Genomic DNA, 16,682 nt, shown 5'->3' with positions numbered 1-16,682 from the left:
TCGACATTTAAGGAGCATTTGGAGCGTCAATTCAAGCGTTTGTGTACTAAGAGCACCTATACCCAGTCAGGGTTTCTTAGGCACCAACACAAAAGTTCCATCCGTTGGTTCTTCCTTGTTTCTTGGAGACCCGTGAAGATCCGAGTTAGAATTGACGGGACAGGTGGTCAGACTCGCTATCTTGGCTGACACGTGCCATATCTCAGTTGCGTAGATCGATGTTCACGCTTGTTGGATTGTTCACTGGATTGTCTGGTACAGAAGCGATTATTTACATTATAGCTGAATATTGCTGAATACGGCGTTAACAACAAACCAACTCACTCACTCACTCCTTGTGCCCAGGAACGTTCACATAGTGGTTGAGGTGTATGAGTATTTACACATAATATAATATTATATAGAATATATATAATCAGAAATAAATCCAGGAAACCTTGGAAAAACCTTCCAGCTTGACACTGTTTCTTCTGAAATTGTTTTATAAAAATATAGCTTTACCAGATAGGTAGAAGTCCTCATATTCTCTAAAATATTTGCATTTTCTAATAACCGCTCCACACACCACATGAGACTATTCTCTACCAGGAACATACCTCTCTAACACGGATTGTAGACACAAGCAACATGTACAACTGCATATGGTTAAGCTACTCCAAACGCATTCACTTGTATAAGGTGGGGGTTTGCGTTTCGTGAAGGTATTATTTCAGAGAAATACTTATTTCAGTAATTGATATTCTTCATGCTCACCAGAACCTTCTCCAGTACAGCAGCCACTCGCTGAACTCGCTTGCCCTCAAAACAACTTTGAAATTAGCTCCTACCCTGCAAACCTTTAAGTCTAGACTTAAAGCCATCTTATTTCTTCGCTATTAATTATCTCCCATTTCAATTGTGCAATTATTTATATCTACTTCATATTTTATTTGTTAGGGCTCTAAGTGTGTCCTTTCATGAAGCGGAATTCAGCGCGTTAAAATTTCCTTAGTATCATTACTACTCCTATTCAGTGGTTGGATAAGAATCATAGTTGCTCACTGCTCCTTAGTACCAATGAAACTGCCAACATGCATACACCCCCCTGATGCTAGAGGATAAACGATTTTATTGATTATGCAGTTTCGAGCCGAAGTTGAATGTGACTAACATCGATCTCTGCTTTACCTTAACACCGATGTCAGTTTTGAAATGCGATGTAATCCATTCGGGTGGAAACCATGACCAATGCCATGTTGATGATCACAGTAAGGGTTTGGGTATTTGTCGTGTATAATGTCTTGCCGTCTAAAACCCAAACTTGTGGAAATAGCCATTTCATTTAATTGACAGAAAGCACGAGAGCTCCAAGAAAGTTTAGACGATGTTGCTGTGGATATAGTGAAAAAGGGTTACTGGTGACTTGGAAACATTTATAAAGCTTCATGCAGACTTGAGCGACTTAATAACTCCCTAAACAGCCTGAAACTGTTTTGGAAAAATATACGTTCTCGACAAATTGTGACAGCAATGTGTTAAGTGAAGAGTTTAATGATGTTGATAGGCTTGTGCTGGAATCACCTATTACGGAATATGATATACTCGTCTTTAAGCTGATAAATCTGCTGGAATTGGGGGTGTATTTCAGAAATGCTGAAAAGCTCATTACTTCACATTACACCCTTCCTTGTTAATATGTTCAATCGAGTATTTGATACATGTTTTATTTTCCTTGTGAGCACAATCTATTATTACGCCGTTAAATAAAAACAGAAATAACGAAATCCTGATACGTATAGAGGTATGTCGCTGACTAGTACTCTTGGTAAAAGGTTTACATCTATTATCAACAGTAGGTTAAAACAATGGTCGAATATGAGAGATTGAATACCGGAATCTCACAGTGCGCTGTGGAAATGGTGCAAGTGACTTTTTCGATTGTCCTGTCGGTCTGCGTCAAGGATGTGTTATAAATCCTCTGCTTCTCTCCTTTTTCATTAACGAATTACATTCAGATACCGTGAAGTCTGGTAAACACAGCATCCAACCTTCTCCCGATGTAATAGAACGTTTCATGTTATTATTTGCTGATGATGTCATTCTTATGTCCGGTACTGTCTCTGGTCTTCACAGTCAACTAGATATACTTTCAGCGTATACAGATAAATAGCAGTTAAGTGTGTATCTAGATAAAAAAACGTTGATATATCTATAGAGGTGGTCCTTTGTCGGCCAGAGAGAAATGTTTTTTTCAAAGATAAACGTAATACTGTTGTGAATGATTATAAATACTTGTATGTCTGTACCCAATTTGGGGAAGAGGGCTCGGTGTCATTCCACCGACTATTTACTTCAAATTATTTTACCCTCAGATACAACCGATTTTACTATATGGATCAGAGATATCGGATATTAAAGAGTATTATACCATAGAAAAAAATCAATTGTTTGCCGGTAAAAGTTTCTAAATTTTGGTTTGTCATCACCAAATGCTATGGTTTATGGTGAATGTGGGAGGTTCCCATTGCACATGTTATCTTATTGTCGCTGTTTAAAATATTGGTGTAAATAATTAATATTCCTGAACACTGTTAACCTAAAAGGCCTTCAATATGCTTTTACGTGTTGATTATCTTGGAAAGAGTTACTGCCCATCTCATATTCGCGCCCTACTATTTATAGATATGGTTTAGGCTGTATTGATATGTTTAAGCAGGAATGGTAATCAACTATTAATGAAAGCTTTAGATATGATTCACATCGTCAATTTAAGACATTGCTTGATCCAGAGTTATCTTTCTCCCTTCGCTATAGAAATGTTCGCAATGATATTATACGTTTTAGATCAACCCGTAATGATTTCTTAATTAACCATGGAAGATATGTTTCTATGTACCTCACCCCCACCCCAAATGATTATGTTCGTTCTGTTATATTATTAAAGAATTTCATTTGTTTGTCCTGTATATGAAATTCTAAGAAATACGTATCTGCCTCAACGGTCTCAATCTCAAATCAGTGCTAAACTATTGTCTTCCTTACATTTCTGCGTAGAACCCCCAAAACAACACAATGTAGCCCTATTTATTTACAATGCATTTTGTAAAGAAACGATTTGATTAGTTAGAATTTTGATTATATACACCATTGGTAAGACGTATCTCATTTGTATATGGCCCTATGTCCTTTCATACAATGAAGAATTGACTTACAAGGTAAGTGTCACACAGTCCCTGAACCACATTATTTTCCCTGCAGCCTAGCCCTCCCTACACTGCTAAAATACTACATGAAGCAAGCCTAGATTTCTCCAGGTTCTGAAGTTCTGGTCTTTTCAATTTCAACGGATTTGTTTGTTACAACCAAACTTTTATATATTCAGATTCTAAGCGTTAGTCTACTTACAAGACTCCCGATAAAACTCTGTGTATGACACATGGGGATTTTATATTTATTTATCTTAATCACATTTTGTCTACAATTGTGGTGACACCGAAGATTTTGTATATGTGTTTATACCAACTTTCAGAATTAAGGGTGGTCCTTTGGTCCGACGCTGACTGAAAACAGATCAGACCCACAGCTTTTCTTTTGTGCAGGTCCTAGTGGTCACCAGCTTTTTTCCTTCTCAGTCACGTAGAGTATCATTTCCATATTAAAAGGTAAGGCCTACACATGCTGATCAGGACCCACAACCTTTCATGTTGCTGGGTACTTAGGGCATGCAGCTAATCAGGGTTAAGGACAAACAGTGGTTAATACCCATCATTATGTCATTTGTATTTCCAGATTTGTATTTGTATTACGCAGCACCATAATTCATGAAGTGTGATGGAAAATGTGTTACAAGGATGTGCCTTGCGTATTCTTCCGATATTATTCATCGGGGTCCCATCCATGTAACTGAGGTTAGAAGGAGGCTAACCGCGCATGAAGTAAAAACAATGACACATTTAAAAGTGGAATCAACAGGCGAATATTCAAACGTGTGGTTTGTTTTCTTTCTAAATGTGCAGGCGGTATTATAACATTCCAAAGAATTATATTAAACTCAACATTATAGTATAGTTCTGATACGTCTGCAGTTATCTGTAGCAAGGCACTATAGGCATTTCACACATTCCCGTAGGTTGTTAGGTGTCTATGTTTTAGACATATTTATGTTATATATTTGGTTTTATGTTTTAGACATATTTATGTTATATATTTGGTTCTATGTTTTAGACATATTTATGTTATATATTTGGTTCTATGTTTTAGACATATTTATGTTATATATTTGGTTTTATGTTTTAGACATATTTATGTTATATATTTGGTTCTATGTTTTAGACATATTTATGTTATATATTTGGTTTTATGTTTTAGACATATTTATGTTATATATTTGGTTTTATGTTTTAGACATATTTATGTTATATATTTGGTTTTATGTTTTAGACATATTTATGTTATATATTTGGTTTTATGTTTTAGACATATTTATGTTATATATTTGGTTTTATGTTTTAGACATATTTATGTTATATATTTGGTTTTATGTTTTAGACATATTTATGTTATATATTTGGTTCTATGTTTTAGACATATTTATGTTATATATTTGGTTTTATGTTTTAGACATATTTATGTTATATATTTGGTTTTATGTTTTAGACATATTTATGTTATATATTTGGTTCTATGTTTTAGACATATTTATGTTATATATTTGGTTCTATGTTTTAGACATATTTATGTTATATATTTGGTTTTATGTTTTAGGCATATTTATGTTATATATTTGGTTTTATGTTTTAGACATATTTATGTTATATATTTGGTTTTATGTTTTAGACATATTTATGTTATATATTTGGTTTTATGTTTTAGACATATTTATGTTATATATTTGGTTTTATGTTTTAGACATATTTATGTTATATATTTGGTTCTATGTTTTAGGCGACATCTTTATACAAGACGTCTTATTTTTAAAACTGAGTTTTAGTAAAAAACAAAACCAAAATCCAGTAAAAAACGAGAAGTGCTCGATGACAAATATCGAGAGGGAGACACCGCGGAACGTTGAATATGTCTTTGTTGATATAATCGTTTTTTGTCAGTGTAATATATTTTTTAAAATCTCAGTTTGGATTAACATGTAATTTTCTCGCCCATCTGTAACAGTATTTAAAAAAATCTTTGTTGTTTAAAGCCGCACTCGGCAATACTCCAGCTATGTGTCTGTGTATAATGGCGTATGAACATCATCAGAATCCATCTTGCGAAACTGAGATACGGTGACATGTGGTACCCAAGGCAGGCAGTGAAAAACGTATCCTAAAAACCCACTTGTGTTTCTGTTTTGAAATATTTTGCAAACGTCATATTTCGACAAACCCATCAACACTTGGGCTTAATTGTTTCATTGTATATTGTACTTGTTTGTCAATGGACGCATAACCGTGTTAATGCCTCGCTTCTGTAAATTGATATATGCAGTCTTGTATAAGGTACGTCTTGTAATAAAGATGTCGACTTAACGGAAAATGAGACCTCATTGGGTATTTTGGCAGTATATGGAGCCACATGTTAAGATTATATAACATTTTATTAACTATACGAGAATGATTTACACTCATTTAGCATTAGATACTTTGGTAGGTTGGTATGTCTTGATTCTACATTTGATTGTTTAGATCTACATCTAAAGTTAGAATTCTTATCAAAAGACACTTGCAGAGTCGTGTTCCTATCAAAAATACATGTTACTAAAGGGAACTAAACTATAGTCAATGAGAACATTAACCACTGACTTGGAATGTGTGCATATGTGGCAATATTTAAAGTATGAAGCTAAATTCTTGAGGTAACCGACTTCTATTAATGTGTTCCATAGAGCAAACTTATGCTTAGAAGCATTAACCCTTGTGCTGCCCTGTTTAGTGGTGATCATTTTAATACGTGTTTTATATAACGTTCTGTTTAACAGTTCTGGTCAGTAAGTGTTTCGTAAAAACTGAAACTTTTTACTTATATCTAAAATACTAAGCTTCACTTGAACACCACTAAACTCATACTTTAAGAACCTTTCATTAACGACAAGTTAAATAACATCATACCTCGGTCTCTTACTTAATGGTCATAGCAGGTCACGGTCATGACAAATTGTTTTTCAAGCTAATTGTAACGGGTATATCGGCTAATTTTCTAAGGAAGTTTGATTTCAGCTCCAGGCATACCGACGATTTTCAGTGGTAAAATGACCCCTTCTACTGATCTACCCACGCGAGAAGAAAAACGTGGCCTATTCATTGATTCGGGTATGACAAGAGCGACGAAAGAAGATTTTCCGTTTGTGTCTAACGATATTGCAGCATTACCAGCCGGTGGTGTGTCCATTTCAAAACCTTTGAGGTACAAGTAAGCATACTTTGTGAACGAAATGTTCAAAGAACGTTAAAAGTGGTGTGAACAGGGTCATCTGTTCACGGCATCGTGAGTAGTAAATTATAAAACAGGCTCTGCTTTAAGTAGAGATTTCTTGTGACTAAGGATTCGGTTTGTGTTGTAAGGAGAGATTTGATATGGTTTCTGTTCTTCCTCTGACGCTTACAGCTATGGATCAGTTATGGAGCGTGCCCTCTGAACCTCTGAATTTATGAAACTATCCCCCCCCCACACACACAAACAAACAATAACAGAAACTCCCACCAAAACCCCCCAAAAACCCAAAAAACAAAACAAAACAAAACAAACAACAAAAACAAAAAGATAACGAAAAACAAAAAAAAAATCCCCTAAAAGAACAACCAAACAACCCCCCCCCCCCCAAAAAAAAAAAAAAAAAAAAAAAAAGCTCCAAAAACAAACTAAAGGTCATAACAAGAAAACAAACCCCGAAAAACAGCTATGGATCAGTTATGGAGCGTGCCCTCTGAACCTCTGAATTTAAAAAACTACTCCCCCCTCCCCCCCCCCCCCCCCCACACACACACAAACAAGCAATAAAAGAAACCCCCACCAAAACAAAAAACAAAACAAAACAAATCTAAAAAAAGAAAACAAAAAAAAACAAGTAAACAAACAAACAAACAAAAAACAACAGGAAAAAACCCAAACCAAAAAAACAAACAAAAAACAAAAACAAAAACACAAAAAAACACACAAAAAACAAAACAAAAAACAAACAAACCCAAAACTAACAACAAAAACAAAAAGATAACGAAAAACAAAAAAAACCCCCAAAAAATAAAAACAAAAACAAAAAGATAACGAAAAACACACAAAAAAATCCCCTAAAAACCAACCAACCCCCCAAACCCCTCCACCTCTCACCCCCAAACCCACCCAAAAGCTCCATAAACAAACTAAAGGTCATAACAAGAAAACAAACCCCGAAAAACAAAGACAAAGCAACAACAACAACCCCCAACCCCCATTTCCCCCAACCAAAAGAAAACAAAAACACTTTGAACATACAACCCCCAAAATGCAAAAACTATAAAAAAAAATAAACCAAACAAATCCAAGAATGAAAAAAAGAAGTAAACCATCCACAAAAATAGAACAGCAAAGCTTGTCGTCTTGAATATCATTTCCTTCTGCTTCAACTAACAGAGACAGTAAGTCCCATCAATACTCCTAGGGTGGTGACAATTCCAGGAACATAATCAGGACGGGTCTTGCATCTGAAATCTTCGATATCTTTCCAGCAAATGACTCCGTGCATCATCCATCTGGGTGTAGTATTTAATTGACAATGCTAGTTGCATGTTCATAACAATTCACATTTAACGGATAATAATTTTCTGGTGTTCACTTATAACTTAATATTTTTGGGAAATGTTAAAAAATAGTACATTGTCAGTTCAAAGTAAGCTGGCTAATATTTAATTTAACGTTACATCCAGAATTTCTCTGGACAGTCCAAACAATGACACTAAGTGGACAGTGTTGATATGAAATTACATTTTGCACACTTCCTTAACGTGTTCGGTACATACCGTTATGTAAAGGTGTACACATTCAGATCAACTGTGCACAGAGATGGAGGCATGCCCTTGCATGAAGCAGTCTACACACAAGAGTAAACACAATTGCGAATTTTGCAGAAATATGCGCTTTACAATCATAATGTCATTATATAGATTTCAAGATGGCCGTGATATCACGGTTCTAGCACGCAGAAAGAGCGTGAAAAGTGCATTAATGTCAAAAGTAAGGAGTGGACAAAATTCTGCTGAGGTCTGTATATTTCTAAATATATTCGTCAACATAGCTGCCATATGTTACCCAAGGAACAACACCACAGAGGCTATTATGAATTTAGTTAAAGCAAATCAATGTCTGTGGTAGCTGCCACCACCACCAGCCAATGGAAGGGTGAGCACATGACAAAATATCAATATGGTATAGGGGCACTCAATAGGTAACTGGTAGCCTAAAGTTAAGTCACGTGGTTATTTTACGAAGGTATATAATAAAGAGAGCAGGAATAAGCGAACGAGACTTCTTCTCCAAGAGAGCACTGCCCGATACATTTCTGTGTATTTATCCGTGCATGCGAAAACTTGGACTATTGGAGTGTTGACAGGACAAACGAGTCGTAGATCGACTAAAACTAGGGAGCCATGGCTCGTTCCCTCAACCCGTTTCTCTCTGTTATACTATGGATAATGGTAACCGGACCGGCCATTTCCTCGTAAGTATCTTTCACTGTCAATAAATATGTCATGTAGTCATTTCATTGTCTTAGGATGCATGTTGTCTTTAAAACAAGAATCACATAGAATGTGTCTTGTCTCTAAAATAAAAGTCACATAGACATGAAACTATTGTCATAGGATTTAAATTTTCAGATTTTAATTCTGAATTAAGATATTCAATTCTCCCGCTTACAGCATAGTCGCGGTTAACTATAAACAGATAATACACTATAGTTATAAAAGTGCTCAACTGTGAGTATAAATATGATATTAAACGGATTCGGTGGTAGCTTTAAAACTATTTTGGTTTGAGTAGGCCACGTAAAACGTTCGTATAACTGACCGGCATGACATCATGTCTTGTACTCGACTTGGTGTATGTCACGTACAGGAATGGATCTGTTGGTTTTTGTCACGCACAGTAAGGGATCTGTTCAGGAGCCTTGAAATGAACAGTGGCTAACTTAGTAGGTCTTCACCAGTCAGACATTGTCAATATGCTGCATGGGAACTAATACTAAACTAACTATTTGACATGCAGTCGCTGGTTTCTCACAAATACACAGACAAAAGAAGTGAAACAAAACTCTGAAGATATGGTCATCTGCATCGAAATTGTAGAAATTTGGCATTTAAGAGGAATTGGCTTGACAGTTTGTCGATGTGACAGTTGGCTCGTGACAGCTAGCTCAAGCAGCAAGTCCGAACCATAGACAATGATTTCAAAATGGCGACAGCTGCTAGGGGTTATGGAAGTGACGTGGTGTTTATTTCGACTTGACGTTTAGCGCACTTTCACATTCTTCATGTGAATGATATAAACGTGCACTTGGACAACTTTGAAACTTAAATCAGATTAAATCGTCAGGTTAAGCGGCAATTTGTAAATGCCTTCATTCGGGAGTTAAAGAACTTTCTTTTCACATTTAGAATCTGTATTTGATAGATTGTGGTGTATATTCTAAGTATGCTCCCAAATAATGTCGATAGTTTCATTTTTTCATCAATACCCCAAACCATTGTCAACGTCGATGCAATGTCTTTTATGCACAGTATTTTTTTCTCAATTACGAATAAGCAGTGTATTACTAGTATTTGTTGTTGGCATGAACGCACATCGTGCAAATATAGGAGAAACATGAAATATAATATTTTGAATATTCAGGCTTGCGAAGATATACGCTGTTGTAGTTTAGTATATTTTCTACCACATACCTCAAATCCGCATCTCAGTATAACTAATTGATACTTTGATTTGATACCCGAATAAGACAATTCATTAACTGAAAGGGTGTCTTCATTTATATAATTACTATCAACATGATGCCATGGTATTAACATCCTTGTCTTAACATTTTCATATTCTTTCTGATCCTTTTGTGAACACAGATATTTTTTGTCGCGTAGCTTCATCATCTATTCTAGGCTGATGTTTATATATTCGCTCGACACTATATTCGTTATGATGTAAATGAATTATCGTGATAATCAGACGCATAAATAAGTTCTCTAAGATATGGTTGCATTGTCATAATAATATGATTTGTTTAATATATCGTTCACAACGATTGAACTGGATCAGCATACCAGCTTTACCTTTGCAATGTTCACAATGATAGAACTGCATGAGGCTAGTAGCCTTATCTTCGCAATGTTCACAGTGATAGAACTGCATCAACATAGGAACCTTATCTTTGCAAAGTTCCCAATGACAGAACTGCATGAGGCTAGTAGCCTTATCTTCGCTATGTTCACAATGATAGAACTGCATCAACATAGCAACCTTATCTTTGCAAAGTTCCCAATGACAGAACTGCATGAGGCTAGTAGCCTTATCTTCGCAATGTTCACAATGATAGAACTGCATCAACATAGGAACCTTATCTTTGCAAAGTTCCCAATGACAGAACTGCATGAGGCTAGTAGCCTTATCTTCGCAATGTTCACAATGATAGAACTGCATCAACATAGGAACCTTATCTTTGCAATGTTATCTTCACTGATTGTGTTTCATAACTGCTTCCTCTGTGAAATCATTTCATTGTCTTAATAGTCTTGCAAGTTTCTTGATGTTATTACTTTCCCTGTGTTATTACGGAAATGCCACAATGGCATCACCCATCCTGCATGTTCTTTCTGCAACACGTTGAAGTATGTGTCACTTGGAGCTTGTGCTATCATTACAGAGCGGCCTACTGCAACACGACGCGACTTGAAACAGACACCAAAAATGAATCATGCACACAAATGCTGAAGATGATGCAGGATGGATACTACCCGGCCATGGATCAGATTTACAGTTTGAACCCGGGAAAGGATCTCCAGAAGAAGAACGCACTGGAACTGTCCACGCTTGACATCCCTTGTGTTTTCACTAGGTAATAAATTCATACATACGTTGTTGGGCATTTTCGGATAGAGAGAAAACGAGCTTGACAAATGTTTTCAAACGTGATATGTGCCTTCTTGTGTGATAGGGTATTATACATTTCGCGAAGTATAGAGTGTATTACATGTGATGTATTTATAACAAATTCTGAAGACAAATTTTGAAGACATTTGTCCTTATAATGTACATGCATTCTCGGCACATGGACATACCTACATTTGTAACTTACATATGCAGTCGTTACACACATTATCTTCCAAATCCTGTAAACGAACATCGTCTTACGCATAAACCCGTAATCGCAGAACCAAAAAAATATTAACCATTGTTGGTGCATGTCTTACTTCAGCAACATTTCAAACGTGTCATATGTAATCACTTTTATAGTATTTAGAATATCGTTTTGCGGTTGTATCTTCACACATAACAAATGGAGGTAAAATTATATTGTTGAGGGCCTTCCGTTACTGATGTTTTTATTTTTGTACAATATCAATATTGAGAGTTTAGATAGGAAGGTTTTCACTTCTGTTTCTTTTCTCAAATGATGTCAAGAATGATAAAGGTGTGATTCTGGAATCAGCGAGTCCGACCCAGTTGTAAAAATGACAGCAATAGCAGCTTTATGAAATATAGCCTTTAGTTAATTTCTTTAAGAATCTGCAGTAACTGGTTTCCAAAGTAACATTTCGCTTCTTTTAATGCCTGTATATGACGATACCCATTTGTTGTTATAGCAAAAAAGAGGTGGACATATGGGGCTGTTGCGACGGTTACGGCGGTAACGGCTGCAACGATCGTAAGTTCATATTTTATATCATGTTATATCTGATTTCGAGCTGATATTTTGTTTTCTTAAATAAAGACAAGAAATGCATGGTAAAATACAGAGACTACCTGGAATTTTTGTGAACGTTACTACCAATTCTACCATGACTTCAGTAAATACTGGATAGTGATTGGTTAATCAAAGTCATCCAGAGGTATATAATCACGTTATATACCTCTGATTTTCAAACACATCATGTACTTGTTTTAAATCTGAATAACACGGTTATGGTAGAATGGAGATAAACGTATTGTGTTGGAAAATCAGCGGTATATAACAAAATTATAATAGCTCTAAATTTTGTATTTAAAACCGAACGCGTAAATCAAATTTAGAGCTATTATAATTTCGTTATATACCTCTGATTTCCCAACACAGTATGTTTATCTCCTAATTACAACATTTGCCTTTTTTCAGTATAATATTACTTGTAATGAATATATTACATAACACATAGAAGGTGTCCATGTATGGTCTGCCTGCAGTTAAAGGTATTTCGTTAACATTAATGCGCCTGAAATATTCCCCTACACTGGCACATGAATGGTTGATCAATCGCCGGTGTGAGCATGTGGGACTTTACACTATATCTGAAATGTTACGGCGATCTGTCCTACTATAGAATCCAGTATATGTTGCAAACAATATAGGTTGTATGCTTCTCTCGAGGGTCTGATGTACGCCTTTTTGTAGCAGGCAGGCGATGGATAACACGGCTACGAAAAGGGGCATATTAGACAGTATTACCCGAGGAAGAAGTTTACAACGCGGCCATGTTGAATGTGCAAATACCATTTTGTTTTATTTCATTTTGAGGATTAATCTTGCTACCGAACATATGATATGTAAACTGCATAGCGTCTGCCTCGCGACTGAAAGTTTAAAATCAGTGATATGAAAATGTTTAAGTTAAGTAAAGTGTGCAAACGGTTCACCGTGTAAAATAATTTGATAAAGAAGTGAAAATAAATGTGCACATAGCGAACTCTAAAACACCTAATCGAACTCCGTGTACTGCATACGTCATATTATGGCGTCATACGATTGTTACCATACAGTTTCTCGGCGGATGGTTTGGCGATTAGTGAGGGAGTGGGTAATCCTGCGATGAATGACACGGAAATTTGCTAAAGCGTATTATCCATGAAATAAAAGTATTTTACATGAAAGTATGATAAAGACGGTGTTTTCTCTCTCTCTCCCTGCACAGCTGTTTGTACTGGTGGCTGTGGGGCCAACGGGGTCTGTGTGAACCCTAACCTCTGCGAGTGTAAAAACAATTACACTGGGGTCAACTGTGAGGAGGCGCCAGGAGGTAGGTTGGATTTGATTCAAATTAAATCAGATAGAATATCTGATCCTGCCAGAAAGGAACTGGTATAAACCGTTCCTTCAAAATTTGGTTCACTGCTTTTGATATCCTGGACACTATATTTGTTTAGATTGAACAGTATACACGAGATGGAACCAGCAAAACACATTTGCAACTGAAAAAGCAGCGGAGTAATCTTGTAGTTAAAATATTCGTTTCTTACGTCGAGGACAAGGGTTTGATTCTGGGAAGCCAATTTGTGGTGTCATCAGTGGAAACTGCGGGAGTATTCCTAAAAGCCGCGTGATAACAAACTCACTCACTGATTTGATAAATAAGCTTTTTAAACGACCGTGATATATTTAAGATATGTTCACTATTATGCAGTTTCATGAAATGATTATTTCACATGTTGGTAAATATCTTCAAAGTAATGCAAGTATGGCAGTGTGAATTAATTTGCTAACGCTTCATAGACTACTTTCAGCGTTAAATAGTTCTATAAGAAATGCTGATGGAGAGCTGTGGTTGTTTAAGCACGATACCTACACATGCACGTGTACCACGAACTGTCGTGAGTTTTAATAAACAATATTTCACCACCCCAAAAATCCCTTAAACATCGTAATTAACGTTTAACACAATTATATTGCGGAACTTTCAGAGTCCTACTGCTACGTGGGCAAATTCTGTAGCGGCTCCAAGAAAAGTGAATTCACGGCAGAGGGCACTTGCTGTACAGAAGGTGGATCCTGGGGTAACAGAAACACCTGCAACGTCTGTAAGAAAGGTGTGTAAGGAGAATGCAACAAGCATAGAGAATGTTACATTTGTCAGTTCCTTGTACTGAATTCACGTTGAGAAGGTAGTATTTTTAGAGACATGAATTCCCCAAACTACATGCAATAGAACTTACACAACCTTAAGGATAGCACAGGCAGTTTGTCTTGTTTTGTTATTTTCATGTATGAACATAAAAGGACATAAAACATTGGAGAGTAATAAGTTAATAAAATATATATTTCGTTACCACCCTCATGGAAATAGCATCTCGACTGTTTAGCTTGTACGTACCCTTGGCACATATTCAAGGCCGATCAAAGTGATACTGGCATATGAAACAGGAGCATTTTATGCCGTGTAAAATATCCACTTACAGTTAACCCTATACACACCTTGACAAATCAATTGTAATTTCAGTTGCAGTTCAGTAACGTATATTTGTATTTGTGAGCTGCATAATGGCAATGGCCGGATGAATAATGAACCACGGTATGATGACATATATACACTTCTCATATGCTCCTTTTAATGCTTCGTTATCTGTCATGAGTAATTGCGATGTATGAGACTACGAAAATACGATGTGATGAAACAACATGTTTGAAACATCTTTAACCCTGCGTTTACAGTGAACGCAACAGTTATTGGTGGAGAAGGTGATTTCCGCACAAAGACCTGCCGAACTTTCGGAGAGTGCAGCTACCGTACCTTTGACGGCGTGGGTTACCAGTACTGTTCAACCTGTACCATGACACTCATCCAGAACGCTAACATAAAGGTCACAGCATATACATCATGCGATCCCGGTTCTACGTGCAAATGCAAGAAGGTACTTTTGACGTTTCTTGAACATGTATAATAGGGGAGACAGGTGCTCGGGGAATATCAAACCAAAGATGTCTTGTCACACCACTGTCTTAACAATATCTAAAAATTTTGTCTTTTCAGTCTCTTTCTATCACAATGGACGGGAAAACTTACGAATACAGTAGCGAAACTGGAAAAGTAAAAAGTCCTAGTGGAACGGAAATTGACGTCCCATCAGAACCAAAGAGTCTCGGAGGTAGGAGGAAGGAAGCAGCCATGTATTACATATTCAGATAAAACTTGTATGTACATTCCAATATCAGAAGAAGTATGGACTAACACTAACTCAAATCAGATTCCATTTATTGTAGATGTTAACGGTAAATCTGAACATTTGCATAGATGGATATTTAGCAGGTGATAACATCAAGTGTCAAGTCTTTGAAGGGCATTTAGAAGTGAAATACATAAGAATGCATAAGATTTTTATGATTGATATTATTGATAAATTAATCTTATCTATCTGTGTACATTCTATCTATGTAATTCATCAGTGTTTATCTATGTAATTCTCATTCACCTGATGAAGGAGTAAGCATAAACTCCGAAACGTTGTGTTCTCATAATAGAGAAGCTGATATCCATAAAAATCTTCATTCTAACATCAAGTGTTTATAAAAGAATTCTCAAGTGAGACCTCACCAGCACGACCCCGTCAGATCTCACTATATCGCTTAAATCGTTGAAATGTTATTCATTTGATCATACACATATCATTCTAGATCTTGACCTTTGCAGATGTTATATCAATGTAATTTCAGTGAGGCAATACCATTAAAATGGTATCGTTTAATCGTTTCGAAAATATGTAGAATCAAGAAAATTAAAAATAGAATTTTAAACGGACGTATTTGTAATACGGAAGGGTTGATAGTTGGAATTAATGAATATTGTATGGTTTATGAAACTACATAAGACACGCGTATCTGCTTTGTAGTAAAATCTCTTGTATAAGCAGTTTTGACTGTGAAAACCCAATGATGTTATTAATGACACGCTAAATAATGACACGCTCGTCAAAGATTTTGTTGGTGGTTTGTTTGTTGAGACAATCAGGAGAAAAGTTCTCTGTTAGAATGCATTGGTAAATCCCATATTTTTTTCAGACATTACTGTTTACGAAAAGTTGGAGCGTAAGAACTTCAAACTCTCAGCATTCGAGATCACCGTTGGTGTGGATGATGACGGTATGGCTGTGATCACAGCTGACAGGGCAACGCTTGAAGATGGAGGTTTCACCGGAATGTGTGGGAACGGCAGGGGCGATCAAGCAGGTACAGATAATATTCATTTTCTTTTCACTTTTTTTGAGGAAAAGGACAGTAAGAATATTTTTTTCAATCGATTCAATTACCATATATATACCCAAATCGTTTCCTCTGCAGCTGAATACGCCCTCCTCACCAACCCCATTGAAGTCAAAGGTATTGCAGGTAGCTTCAGAAGCGCAGATAAGGTAAAGTTGTCTATCATTTTCAGCGTTTAACAGATGTGCTTGATTGATATAAAGCTGAAATGTATAACTTACATTCTGTACACTTCCCCTGCATGCACAACCTCTATCTTTTGTATTTACTACCAGTCATATGTAACACTAGATGACATAATGCTATGACCCTTGATACATGTAGCAGTAATCAGCACTCGATGTACACTTTAACGTGCTGACCCGTGAAAATTCCGGGGTAGAACAGGCCTTCAGCAACCTACGCTTGCCATAAAAGGCGACTATGCTTGTCGTAAGAGGCGACTAACGGGATCGGGTGGTCAGACTGGCTGACTTGGTTGACACATGTCATCGTTTCCCAATTGCGCAGTTCGATGCACATGTTG

The 16,682-nt window shown here is 36.3% G+C and overlaps 1 pseudogene; it reads left to right on the top strand.

Annotated features, from left to right (window-relative positions):
• The first annotated feature begins 8,438 nt into the window (after nt 1-8,438).
• Nucleotides 8,439-16,682, top strand: part of LOC137255371 (mucin-19-like) — a 194,076-nt pseudogene continuing 185,832 nt past the window's right edge.

This window comes from Haliotis asinina, chromosome 11, assembly GCF_037392515.1.
Source record: "Haliotis asinina isolate JCU_RB_2024 chromosome 11, JCU_Hal_asi_v2, whole genome shotgun sequence".
Classification (NCBI taxonomy): Eukaryota; Metazoa; Mollusca; class Gastropoda; order Lepetellida; family Haliotidae; genus Haliotis; species Haliotis asinina.
Note: the sequence above shows the minus strand (reverse complement) of the source record. Positions and strands in the feature narration are given on the sequence as shown.